Raw genomic sequence first — 14,344 nt, 5'->3', positions numbered from 1 at the left:
ACATGAACTGAGCCATACAAGGTAAAGAAAGGTGACAACTGACGCAAGAGACTCAGATATGACCAATAATAAGGGGGCTCTCTCCCTGGATCGACGACAGATGGAGCATGAAGTCGGACAAGTTGAAGTTTGATGTCAAACTTAAGGGGGGGGGAGGGGGGACTATTGTTTATTGTTTACTGTTTATTGTTATTCATGTTGTTTTTGAGGGGGGGGGGGTTTAAAGAGAAAGGGGGAAAAATAACAAAGAGGTGCGGAGAATGGGTGGAAACCAGAAGTAATTTCATAGCCTCTGTAGTTTGCTTGTTACTCCCTTCACTCTCTGCCGAAATAAGGAAATTTTGGTTTACTCACACTAAATGTCAGATCCTTCCGAACGCAACAATGGAACATTAGTTGTTTAGCTGGAGACTTTGTTTGCTTCCTGACTTTGTTTATAAAGACATAACACATACAACAGACTCTGAACTATCGTTCTAACAACAGAGGAAAAGAGAACTGTTGTAAATGCTGATGGAAATTGTACAATGTGTGATGTATTCTGTAAACGTTTTACAATAAAAAATTATTTCAACTAAAGACATTAAGCCTTGAGGACATAGGGAAGCTGGAGTACCAAAAGGTACTTAATGCTATAGATGCATTACCCTCTCAAAAGAGTCCGGGACCAGATGGCTTCTCAAATGCCTATTACAAACAATATAAGCAAACTCTGACACCACATCTGGTCAAACTATTTCAATCATTAGATGGCCAAGGTAACTTCTTAACAGGGAGGCCAGGGACATCACAATCAGAGTGATACATTTGATCGAATATGTCAAATCAAATAATTTAGAAATAGTCCTGGTTTCCACAGATGCCGAAAGCGTCTTTGAAGAGCTTAATTGGCAATTCCTACTATTAACATTAAAAGGGTATGGCTTCGACCCTCGAATGATACACAGAATATTTAGCCTGTGTGGTACCCCCTCTGCTCAGATATCAGATTATCGGATTCTTTCCTTATTATATTGGAACAAGACAGGAATAGCCTCTCTCTCCGACTCTCTTTATTCTTGCCATGGAACCCCTAGCTGTGCATCTTAGACAGAATACAACAATTAAGGGTGTGCCAATATGTACTAATGAATTCAAGATGAGTCTGTATGCCAATGTTTTACTCACCCTTTTGTAGCCTTCCACTTCCCTAGTGTCTTTAGTCCAAGAATTTCAAATATTTTGCAAACTATCACATTTTCTTATCAATAATCAAAGGTCAGTGGTGCTAAATATAAACATAAATCCTATTGCATTCAAATACCTAGCTACAGTATGCCCCTATAAATTACAGTCAGATTCCATCAAATACTTGGGGGTTCTTCTATCTCCCAACCTCAACAAACTATTTCAACTTAATTAAAAACCCCTCCTATTAAATGTACAATTGTTTTTTTGTAATTGGAAGCAGAAACTCTTTTTGATACGGGCCATATCAAAATGACAAGCTTGGAAAGAATACTTTATATTTTACAGACAGTCCCAATAACTTTTCACACCTTATAATTCCAATATTTACAAACTACTATGAATAATTTTATTTGTGGAAGCAGAAACCTAGAATAGCCAGGGCCACTTTGTGCCACCCAAGGGACAAGGGAGAATTGGGTGTTCCATATATATATATAAATATATATATATAAATATTATCAATCGACTTTCCTGCATAGAGTGTTAGAATGACAGTACTTGGGTCTCTATAGACTGCAATATCCTTAAATTACCCTCAGTTGGATGACTTTGCTGGCTACAAGCAATACAGAGATCAGGAATAGTCTTATTTTCTGTCTGGTATAATGCTATCAAAAATGATAAATGAATATCTACTCCTAAATCTCCCTTATCACCTGTATTCCACAACGTAGCATTTATTGGAGGTCTAAATCCAATAACCAACCACCAACACAATAATGAATTTTTAATTTTCCATTTCTTCTATTTCTTCAATCGTCTTGTATCTCCTTGTCCTTAGCTAGTCTATTTTTTGACATCTTTTTCTTGTACTGATTTCATGTATATTTAAAGGGACATAATACTCATATGCTAAATCACTTGAAACTGATGCAGCATAACTGTAAAAAGCTGACAGGGAAATATCCCCTGAGCATCACTATGTAAAAAAGGAAGATATTTTACCTCACAATTTCCTCAGCTCAGCAGAGTAAGTTCTGTGTAAAAAGTTATACTCAGCTGCTCCCAGCTGCAGGTAAACAAATTTAAAAAAATGAAGAAATGAACAGCAGCCAATCAGCATCAGCAGTGCTGAGGTCATGAACTCTTACTGTGATCTCATGAGATTTGACTTAACTCTCATGAGATTTCATAGTAAGCTTCCTTTACCTGATTGGTGAAATAATATGAGAGTGCACGATGCTAGTCCCTTCAGATGTCCCAGGACAAACACACTAAAATTCTGCTTAGAAATCCTTTACAATGGGAGGTGGCTACTGAGGAACTTTTGAGGTAAAATATCTTTCTTTTTTTACATAGAGATGTTCAGGTGATATTTTCTAATCAGCTTTTTACAGCTATGCTGCATCACTTTCAAGTGTTTAAACATTTGGGTATTATGGCCCTTTAAGTAACATCTTCAAGTTATGCTTACTGTTAACCATTTCAATAATTTTAGTTGTTGCAGTCCTTATTGCTTGACAGGACATCAACAAACTTAAAATTCTACTTACAACTGCTTTTCCAGCACTTCCCAAGAAATGCTTGTGCAATGTTAAATGCCGACAGCGTATACTGTCCGCATTTAGTGATATTGTGCGGACATGGCTTTTCTCCGTGCGATGCAATGTTCATTGACTTGATATTTCAAGTCACGCATTCTGTCTTTCCTGCTCATGATATTGTCTTTTCCACAACAATCCATTCCACACTCGAAGAGCTGTAGTTATGTGTTCTGCAAAACAAAAAAGTTTCACAAAACACATCAAAAATACCTTGCAAAGTACACTTACACCCATAAACTACACTATTAACCACTAAACCACCATCACCCCACATGGCAAAGTATCTAAATAAACTATTAACCCCCCAAAAAAATCCCCCCACACCTCAAACACTAAATAAAACTATTAACCCCTAAACTGCCACCACCCCCCACATTGCAAACACTAAATAAAACTATTAACCCCTAAACTGCCATCCCCCCACATTGCAAACACTAAATAAAACTATTAACCCCTACACCGTCATCTCCTCACATAGCAAACATTAAATAAAACTAATAACCCCTAAACTGCCACCCCCCACAACACAAAGTATTAAAATAATAACTAAACCCCTAACTTAAACGCAATTAAAATACACATAAATTAAATAAATAATATACTAACTACCTTAAAAAAAATTACCTGTAAAAGAAAATCAAAACCTAATCGTAAATTAAAAAAAAACATTAAAATTACAAAAATAAACCTACATTACCAAAAATAAAAAACCTACTATTACAACAATGAAAAACCTAGCATTACAGAAAATAACAAAAAAAATTATATTCTAATACCCTAAAAAAACACCCCAAAATAAAAAAACATACGCCTAGATTTAGAGTTCTGCATTAGCCGTCAAAACCAGCGTTAAGGGGTCCTAACACTGCTTTTTACCACCCGGTGGTATTTAGAGTCAGTCAGCAAAGGGTCTAACGCTCACTTTCCAGCCGCGACTTTTCCATACCGCAGATCCCCTTATGCCAATTGCGTATCCTATCTTTTCAATGGGATCTTCCTAACGCCGGTATTTAGAGTCTTGGCTGAAGTGAGCGTTAGAACTCTAACGACAAAACTCCAGCCGCAGAAAAAAGTCAGGAGTTAAGAGCTTTCTAGGCTAACGCCGGTTCATAAAGCTCTTAACTACTGTGCTCTAAAGCACACTAACACCCATAAACTACCTATGTACCCCTAAACTGAGGCCCCCCAAATCGCCGCCACTATAATACATTTTTTAACCCCTAATCTGCCGACTGGACACCGCCGCCACCTACATTATCCCTATAAACCCCTAATCTGCTGCCCCTAACACCGCCGACACCTACATAATATTTATTAACCCCTAATCTGCCCCCCCCAATGTTGCTGCTACCTACCTACACTTATTAACCCCTAATCTGCCGACCGGACCTCGCCGCTACTCTAATAAATGTATTAACCCCTAACTCTAAATCTAGGTGATAATCTACAAATGAACTACCAATAGCCCTTAAAAGGGCCTTTTGTAGGGCATTGCCCTAAAGCTAACAGCTCTTTTGTATAAGAAAATAAAACAATTACCCCCTAACATTACAACCCTCACCCCCCAAAATAAAAAATCCTAACTAAAAAAAAATGATCTACCCATTGCCCCAAAAAGGGCATTTAGATTTTTCTGCCCATAAACACCAAAAAAAAAACTAACACTAACCCCAAAATTGGTACTCACCAATGATGAAAAGAGGTGCTCAATCTTCATCCCTGCGGCGCTCCATCATCATCCATCGCAGGATCATCTTCTTCAATCTTTATCCCCGCTGTAGTCCATCTTCTTTCTTCATCCCGATGGCAGCTGTGAAGACGGTGATCCTCTTTATGTGATCTCCAGCCCCACACTGAAGATTGAATGCAAGGTACCCCTTTTATATAGGGGTACCTTGCATTGCTATTGGTTTAAAAAATTCAAATCAGTACATAGGATGAAAGCTGCTTTCATCCTGTTGGCTGATTTGAATTTGAATAATCAGCCAATAGGAATGCAAGGGTACACCTATATAAAAGGGATACTTGCATTAAATCTTCAGTGTGCAGCCAGAGACCAAATGAAGAGGATATCCCTGTTTTTGCTCTGAGGAGGACCACTGACGTTGCCGCCGACCATCAAACCCTCAAAGACTTAACAGCCAATTTTAGGGGTTAGTGTTAGATTTGTATTTATTTTTATGGTGCTTTTTTATTTTTAATGGGCAGCAAAAGAGCCGAATGCCCTTTTAAGGACAATGCCCATCCAAATGCCCTTTTCGGGGCAATGGGTAGATTAGCTTTTTTTTAGTTAGGATTTTTTTATTTTGGGGGGTTGGGGGGTTGTAATGTTAAGGGGTTATTGTTTTATTTTTTATGCAAAAGAGCGGTTAGCTTAAGGGCAATGCCCTACAAAACGTCCTTTTAAGGGCTATTGGTAGTTTATTTGTTGATTAGGGTTTATTTTTATTTTGGGGTGGATATTTTTTTTCTAGGGGTAATAGAATAGCAACATTTTTTTTATTTTGGATAATTTTGCTTGTTATTCTTTGTAAGGGTAGGTTTTTTATGTTTGGTAATGGTAGTATTTTTGTAATGTTAGTTTTTTTGTAATGTAGATTTTTTTTTTGTAATTTTTTTTTTTTAAAAGTAATGTTTAAGGGCAACTGAACCCAAATTTTTACTTTCGTTATTCAGATAGAGCATGCAATTTTAAGCAACTTTCTAATTTATTCCTATTATCAATTTTTCTTCGTTCTCTTGCTATCTTTATTTGAAAAAGAAGGCTTCTAAGCTTTTTTTGGTTCAGTACCCTGGACAGCACTTTTTTATTGGTGGATGAATTTATCCACCAATCAGCAAGAACAACCCAGGTTGTTCACCAAAAATGGGCCGGCATCTAAACTTACTTTCTTGCATTTCAAATAAAGATACCAAGATAATTAAGAAAATTTGATAATAGGAGTAAATTAGAAAGTTGCTTAAAATGTCATGCTCTATCTGAATCATGAAAGAAAAAATTTGGGTTCAGTGTCCCTTTAATTTTTTTAGTTTAAGCTTAGGTTTTAATTTTCTTTTACAGGTATTTTTTTTAAGGTAGTTAGTATATTTTTAATTTAATTTATGTGTATTTTAATTGGGGTTAAGTTAGGGGGTGTTAGGTTAGGGGGTTTAGCTATTAGTTTAATACTTTGCAATGTGGGTGGATGGCGGTTTAGGGGTTAATAGATGTATTTAGATACTTTATGATGTGGGGGGATGGCGGCTTAGGGGTTAATAGACTTATTTAGAGTTTGCGATGTAGGGGGATGGTGGTTTAGTGTTAAATAGATATATTTAGATACTTTGCAATGTGGGGGATGCTGGTTTAGGGGTTAATAGATTTTTTTAGTGTTTGCGATGTGGGGGGATGGCAGATTAGGGGTTATTAGACTAGAGACATATGGTAGGGTGTTTTGTTTTTGATCCACTTTTTTTCTCCATCGATTTTAATGGGGAATGTAAAAATGCGGGGAATACATGCACGTGCACGCCAAGTCTGAACTTGGTTTATGCACTGTATGTGGCATAGCATGCGTGTTAAATATGTTTTTTTTAAAAAAACTTGTAATGGCAGTGCTATGCAAAATGTTAAAAAGCCATATCGTGCGCGGGGTTGTTCGAATTGCACACTCGCTGACATAAACTTTGTGAGATTTCATTATTTCTCAGTGTTTCTCATACATGGGCACCAATCAGCTAATTTGTGGGAGGGGTGTACATCCAGCACATTAAAAATATGTTATTATTCTGTTTACAATTACTTTAATATTAAATTGTAATTATATATTATGGGGTCGATTTATCCGTATGGAGCTTGATGCCCCTGTTTCCACACGAGCCTTCAGACTCGCCGGAAACAGAAGTTATGAAGTAGTGGTCTAAAAAACGCTGCTCCATAACTTGTCCGCCTGCTCTGAGGCCGCGGACAGAAATCAACACGATCGAATACGATCGGGCTGATTGACACCCTCTGCTAGTGGTCGATTGGCCACAAATCTGCAGGGGGCGGCATTGCACCAGCAGTTCACAAGAACTTTTTATCGATGTGCAGCGGACATGATATGCTACATCGTATCATGCCCACTCGTACTATGATAAATCTACCCTTATGACTCAACTGTCAGATGTGAAAAATATTCTGTTTACAATCAGTTTAATATTAAATTGTAATTATTTATTATGACTCAACTGTCAGATGTGATAGCCATATCTTTAGAACTAGTGAAGTTAGGAGCAACATATGGCATGTAAACTTTTAAATTATAATTTTTACTTTTCATCTTCGGTGTTTGAGATATAGGGATCCCCATAAATTACCCCCCTTTTCACCCCACTTAAGTGGATTTTCAGGGAAATGGTAAAACACGTGTGTCTTTTTTTTTAAAGGAGAATCTAAATACCAATTTTCACGTCTAACATGTTTGGTTTTTAGATTTAGGTATCCTCATAAAAAAATTCACGCCCCTTTTCACCCCCTTAGGGACGTAATTTCCAAAAATCCTTCCTTAATGCGTTATAAAACAATGCATCTTCCTAATTTCACATTCTTAGGTTAAATGGTTTGAGCTGGGTGTTGATGAGTCAGTCAGTCAGACAGGACTTCTTCTTTTATAAATGTAGATATATGTCTATATATGCATACATATGCTTTTATACGTGTATATATGTATTTACAGACATATATACACATATAAACACATAAATACATATTTACACACATAAGACATATATACTGTATTTGAGCTCTTTGCAATTAAGTAGATGAAAACATTAAAAAACATACGGCTAGATTAAGAGTTTTATGTTAGAGGCTATGCGGTGCTAACGAGCAGTTGATGCTCACCGCTCACTTACAGACAGCGCTGGTATTACAGGTTTTTACAAACTCGTTAACCGCAAAAAAGTGATCATAGAGCAAAATTTTGCTCCACATCTCACCTCAATACCAGCGCTGCTTATGTTAGCAGTGAGCTGGCTGAACGTGCTTGTGCACAATTTCCCCATAGGAATCAATGGGGGAGAGCCGGCTGAAAAAAAACCTAACACCTGCAAAAAAGCAGCGTCTAGCTTCTAACGCAGCCCCATTGATTCATATGGGGAAAATACATTTATGTCTACACCTAACACCCTAACATGAACCCCGAGTCTAAAAACCCCTTATCTTACACTTATTAACTCCTAATCTGCTGCCCCCCACATCGCCGACACCTGCATTATATTATTAACCCCTAATCTGTTGCTCCGGACACCGCCGCCACCTACATTATACTTATGAACCCCTAATCTGCTGCCCCCAACATCGCCAACACCTACATTATATTTATTAACCCCTAATCTGCCGCCCCCAACGTCACCGCCACTATATTAAAGTTATTAACCCCTAAATCTAAATCTAACCCTAACACCCCCTAACTTAAATATAATTTAAATAAATCTAAATAAAATTACTATTATTACCTAAATAATTCCTATTTAAAACTAAATACTTACCTATAAAATAAACCCTAAGCTAGCTACAATATAACTAATAGTTACATTGTAGCTTTCTTAGGGTTTATTTTTATTTTACAGGCACATTTTTATTTATTTTAACTAGGTAGAATAGTTATTAAATAGTTATTAACTATTTAATAACTACCTAGTTAAAATAAAGACAAATTTACCTGTAAAATAAAACCTAACCTAAATTACAATTACACCTAACACTACACTATAATGACATTAATTCCCTAAATTAAATACAATTAAATACAAATAAATAAAATTATCTAAAGTACAAAAAAACAAACACTAAATTACAGAAAATAATAAACAAATTACAAGATTTTTAAACTAATTACACGTAATCTAATCCCCTAACAAAATAAAAAAGCCCCCACAAAATAAAAAAGCCCTACCCTACACTAAATTACAAATAGCCCTCAAAAGGGCCTTTTGCGGGGTATTGCCCCAAAGTAATCAGTTCTTTTACCTGTAAAAAAAGTACAAATCCCTCCCCCAACATTAAAACCCACCACCCACACAACCAACCCTACTCTAAAACCCACCCAATACCCCCTTAAAAAAAAAACTAACAGTAACCCTTGAAGATTTATTATTTTCTGTAATTTAGTGTTTATGTACTTTAGATAATTTTATTTATTTGTATTTAATTTAGGGAATTAATTTCATTATAGTGTAGTGTTAGGTGTAATTGTAACTTAGGTTAGGTTTTATTTTACAGGTAAATTTGTCTTTATTTTAACTAGGTAGTTATTAAATAGTTAATAACTATTTAGTAACTATTCTACCTAGTTAAAATAAATACAAACTTGCCTGTAAAATAAAAATAAACCCTAAGATAGCTACAATGTAACTATTAGTTATATTGTAGCTAGCTTAGGGTTTATTTTATAGGTAAGTATTTAGTTTTAAATAGGAATTATTTAGGTAATAATAGTAATTTTATTTAGATTTATTTAATTATATTTAAGTTAGGGGGTGTTAGGGTTAGGGTTAGACTTAGATTTAGGGGTTAATAACTTTTATATAGTGGTGGTGATGTTGTGGGCAGCAGATTAGGGGTCAATAAATGTAGGTAGGTGTCGGCGATGTTAGGGACAGCAGATTAGGGGTTAATAATATTTAACTAGTGTTTGGGATGCGGGAGTGTGACGGTTTAGGGGTTAATATATTTATTATAGTGGCGGTGATGTCTGGTTCGGCAGATTAGGGGTTAAAAATGTTCTTTTAGTGTTTGCGATGCAGGAGGGCCTCGGTTTAAGGGTTAATAGGTAGTTTATGGGTGTTAGTGTACTTTTTAGCACTTTAGTTAAGAGTTTTATGCTACGGTGTTGTAGTGTAAAACTCTTAACTACTGACTTTTAAATGCGGTACCAGTTTTGACAGGAGAGGGTGTACTGTTCACTTTTTGTCAGACTTGTAAAACCAGCGCTATGCAAGTCCCATTGAAAATATAGGATACACAATTAACATAAGTGGATTTGCGGTATTTCCAAGTCTGGCCAAAAAAGTGAGCGGTACACCTGTACCTGCAAGACTCGTAATACCAGTGGGCGTTTAAAAGCAGCGTTAGGACCGGCCAACGCTGCTTTTTAAGCCTAACGCCAAACTCGTAATTTAGGCGGAGAAAACATATTTATGCAATATTCATTTTTAATAAACTATGTATTTACTGTAAATAGTTTACATTCCAATATTCTGTACATAGTAGAATATGTTCTAAGTATTTTTAAATAGATATTCCTACATATATATATACAGTGTATATATATATATATATATTTGTATGCATGTGTGTATATATATCTAAACAATAATCGCGTTTGTTGCTGTAGGCATTTGTGCACGCATCCTCAAAGGAGAGTTGGATGTGCACACAGCCACCTCGGCACGAGACAGCTTCAGGAACATAACATAACAGCTGAGAGCTGGAGCTCCTGAAGCTTCATGCATCTGCCGCATATGGAGCCGGAGCACGATCGGTGCTCCGCCTCCATATGAGAGCAGATACCTGATAGTTACAGACGGTGTCATCTTCTGTAACGATCTTCTGCTTTTGCCGGTGGGAGGTGTGGCCGGGTGGCAGGTGGGCGGCTCAGCAGGGAAGGGGAGGGAGTGGAAATGCTCTAATAAAAAGAAAAGGACAGGGGAAGAGAGAGCAAAAGAGAGAGGGCACAAGAGAGGGGAGAGAGAGCAACAGAGAGGGGAGAGAGAGCAAAAGAGACGGGGAAAGAGAGCAAAAGAGAGAGAGAGCAAAAGAGAGGGAAGAGAGAGAGAGCAAAAGAGAGGGAAGAGAGAGAGAGCAAAAGGGAAGGGAGAGAGAGAGCAAAAGAGAGAGAGCAAAAGAGAGGGAAGAGAGCAAAAGAGAGGGAAGAGAGCAAAAGAGAGGGGAGAGAGAGAGCAAAAGTGAGGAGAAGAAAAAGAGCAAAAGAGAGGGGGGAGAGGGAGAGCAAAAGGGGGTGGAGTGAGAGCAAAAGAGGGGGGAGAGAGAGCAAAAGAGAGGGGAGAGAGCAAAAGAGAGTGGAGAGAGAGCAAAAGAGAGTGGAGAGAGAGAGAAAAAGAAAGGGGAGAGAGAGAGCAAAAGAGAGGGGAGAGAGAGAGCAAAAGAGGGGAGTGAGAGAGCAAAAGAGAGGGGGGAGAGAGAGAGAGCAAAAGAGAGGGGAGAGAGACAGCAAAAGAGAGGGGAGAGGGAGAGCAAAAGCGAGAGGGGAGAAGGAGAGCAAAAGAGAGGGGGGAGCGGAAGAGCAAAAGAGAGGAAGCAGAGCCAAAGAGAGGTAGACGAGAGAGAACAAAAAAGTGGGAGAGAGAGAGAGCAAACAAGAGAGAGGGGGAAGAGAGAACAAAAGAGAAGGGGGAGAGAGCAAAAAAGAGGAGGAGAGAGAGCAAAAGAGAGGGGAGAGACAAAGCAAAAGAGAGGGGAGAGAAAGAGAAAAAGAGAGGGGAGAGGGAGAGCAAAAGAGAGGGGGAGAGGGAGAGCAAAAGAGAGGGGGAAAGAGCAAATGAGAGGGGGTAGAGAGCAAAAGAGGGGGAGAGAGATGCAAAAGAGAGGGGGGAGAGAGAGCAAGAGAGGGGGAGAGCGAGCAAAAGAGGGGGGAGAGAGAGCAAAAGAGGGGGGAGAGAGCAAAAGAGGGGGAGAGAGATGCAAAAGAATGGGAGAGACAGAGCAAACAAGAGAGAGGGGGAGGAGAGAGCAAAAGAGAGGGGGGAGAGAGCAAAAAAGAGGGGGAGAGAGAGCAAAAGGGAGGGGAGAGAGAGAGAGCAAAAGAGAGGGGAGAGAAAGAGAAAAAGAGAGGGGAGAGGAAGAGCAAAAGAGAGGGGGAGAGGGAGAGCAAAAGAGAGGGGGGGAGAGAGAGCAAAAGAGAGGGGGTAGAGAGCAAAAGAGAGGAGCGAGATAGAGCAAAAGGGGTGGTGAAAGAATCCACCTGGATGAATTCTTTCACCACCCTGCCATTTTCGGAATTCACCTGGATGCAGCGTAAAATTCCGAAAATGGCAGAGTGGTTCCTTCACCACAATAGACTGCCCTTCCGAAAATGGCAGGGTGGTTCCGTCACAATAATAGGCTGCCTCTCCGAAAATGGCAGGGTGGTTTGGTGGTTCTGTCCCCACAATAGACTGCACTCTGGGCAGGCTTTCCCAACAGTATAAACATAATCATATATATATATATATATATATATATATATATATACTGTATATATATATATATATATATATATATATATATATATGAACAAAGGTAAATGCACTCTCAGGTCTTCCACAATTTTCTTTATTGTGAATAAAGAAAATTGTGGAAGACCTGAGAGTGCATTTACCTTTGTTCATATATGCTATTTATATCTGCACCCAGGCTGCTGTCTCTTGGTGGGCTGACCTGGAAACTGTTTGGATATATATATATATATATATATATATATATATATATATATATATATATATATATATATATATATATATATATATACATACAGGTATAGATATATATTGTACCAAAATAACATCAGATACTGTATATGTAGAAACATTTCTTTATGAATATATAGAACATATTCTTCCATGTGAAGAACATTGAAATATTCATATTTTAACTTGAGTTTAGCACACATGAGAATTGTGTGAAATTGAGAATAATGCACTTAATATTAAAGGGATATGAAACCCAGAATTGTTCTTTCATCATTCAGATAGAGCATGCGATTTAAACCAACTTTCTAATTTACTTCTATTATCAATTTTTCTTAGTTCTCTTGGTATCTTTTGTAGAAAAGCTGGGAAGTTTTCTTAGGAGCTAGGCCATTTCTGGAAACACTATATAGCAGCAGTTTTGCAATAATGTTATCCATTTGCAAGAGCACTAGATGGCAGCATTATATCCTGCCATGTAGTGCTCCAGATGCCTACCTAGGTATCTCTTTAACACGGAATATCATGGGAACAAAACAAATTTGATAATATAAGTAAATTGGAAACATTTTTTAAAATGGTTTTGGGTTTCATATCCTTTTAAGGCCTAGAAGGAAAGGTACTGATAGGGTGAGCTATCAATAATGTGGGTTAACGTTAAGATTAGCACGCAAGTCTGTGGTAAAACAGACTTACCAGAAAATAAGTTTAGCGCTCCCTATACTTTCAACGGATAGTGCATCCACACTAAAAATAGCTCATATTACAAGTTGTGAGCTATGTTTTGCTACAATATTTTCTGCAACTTGAGACCTCAAGCAAAGTGTTAGGCACATATACATATCCCACACATAAATACTACAAAATAAATTAGCTGGCACTCAGTCATGGGCAGAAGTAAATACTAAGGGCTAGATTACAAGTGGAGCGCTAAATTGTCGCAAAAGGGCAAATTTGTAGTGGCTGGTTATTACTACCGTGAGCTCGCGGTAGCAATTAGTGCTTATAAAATTAACTAGATCTCTGGTTATTTTTTTAAATGTGCCCCAAATGCCCCCAAAATGCCATGAAGTGTATTTTATTTAAAAAATAAATGGCTAGATTACAAATTTTGCGGTATGAGTGAAAAAGCATCGTTATGGCTCTTTTTCACTACCGCTGGTATTACGAGTTTTGCAGGTTTAGCTGCACCGCACACTTTTTTTGGCCGTAACGCAACGTAACTACCGCAGCTTTCAAAAAGTCCTTTTTCAATGGGACTTCCTTTGCGCCGGTATTACGAGTTTGCCTGTCCGGCCAAAAAGTGAGCGGTACAGTCTATACCGTCAAGATCCATACCGTAAACTGAAAGTCAGTAGTTATGGCTTTTATGTTACAAGGCCATAACATAAAACTCATAACTAAAGTGTCACAAAGTACACTAACACCCATAAACTACCAATTATCCCCTAAACCGAGGCCCTCCCACATTGCAAACACTAAAATACCCCAAACTGCCGCTCCCAACATTGCTACCACTATAATAAACATATTAACAACTAAACCGCCACATTCCAGCATCGCAAACACTAGTTAAATATTATTAACCCCTAATCTATCTGTCCCTAACATCGCCGCAACCTACATTACAGTTATTAACACCTAATCTGCCGCCCTCAATGTTGCTGCCACCTACCTAAACTTATTAACCCTTAATCTGCCGCCCCCAATGTCACCGCCACTATACTAAAGGTATTAACCCCTAAACCTAACCATAACCCTAACACCCACTAACTTTAATGTAATTAAAATAAATCTAAATAAAACCTACTATTAATAACTAAATAATTCCTATTTAAAACTAAATACCTGTAAAATAAAACCTAAGCTAGCTACAATATAACTAATAGTTACATTGTATCTATTTTAGGTTTTATTTTTATTTCACAGGCAAGTTTGTATTTATTTTAACTAGGTAGACTAGTTAGTAAATAGTTATTAACTATTTAATAACTACCTAGTTAAAATAAATACAAATTTACCTGTAAAATAAAACCTAACCTGTCTTACACTAACACCTAACCTTACACTACAATTAAATCAATTACATAAATTAAATACAGTTAACTACATTACAAAAAAAAGCAAAACACTAAATTACA

This window comes from Bombina bombina, chromosome 5 (assembly GCF_027579735.1).
Source record: "Bombina bombina isolate aBomBom1 chromosome 5, aBomBom1.pri, whole genome shotgun sequence".
Lineage (NCBI taxonomy): Eukaryota > Metazoa > Chordata > Amphibia > Anura > Bombinatoridae > Bombina > Bombina bombina.
This window is presented reverse-complemented; position numbering follows the sequence as displayed.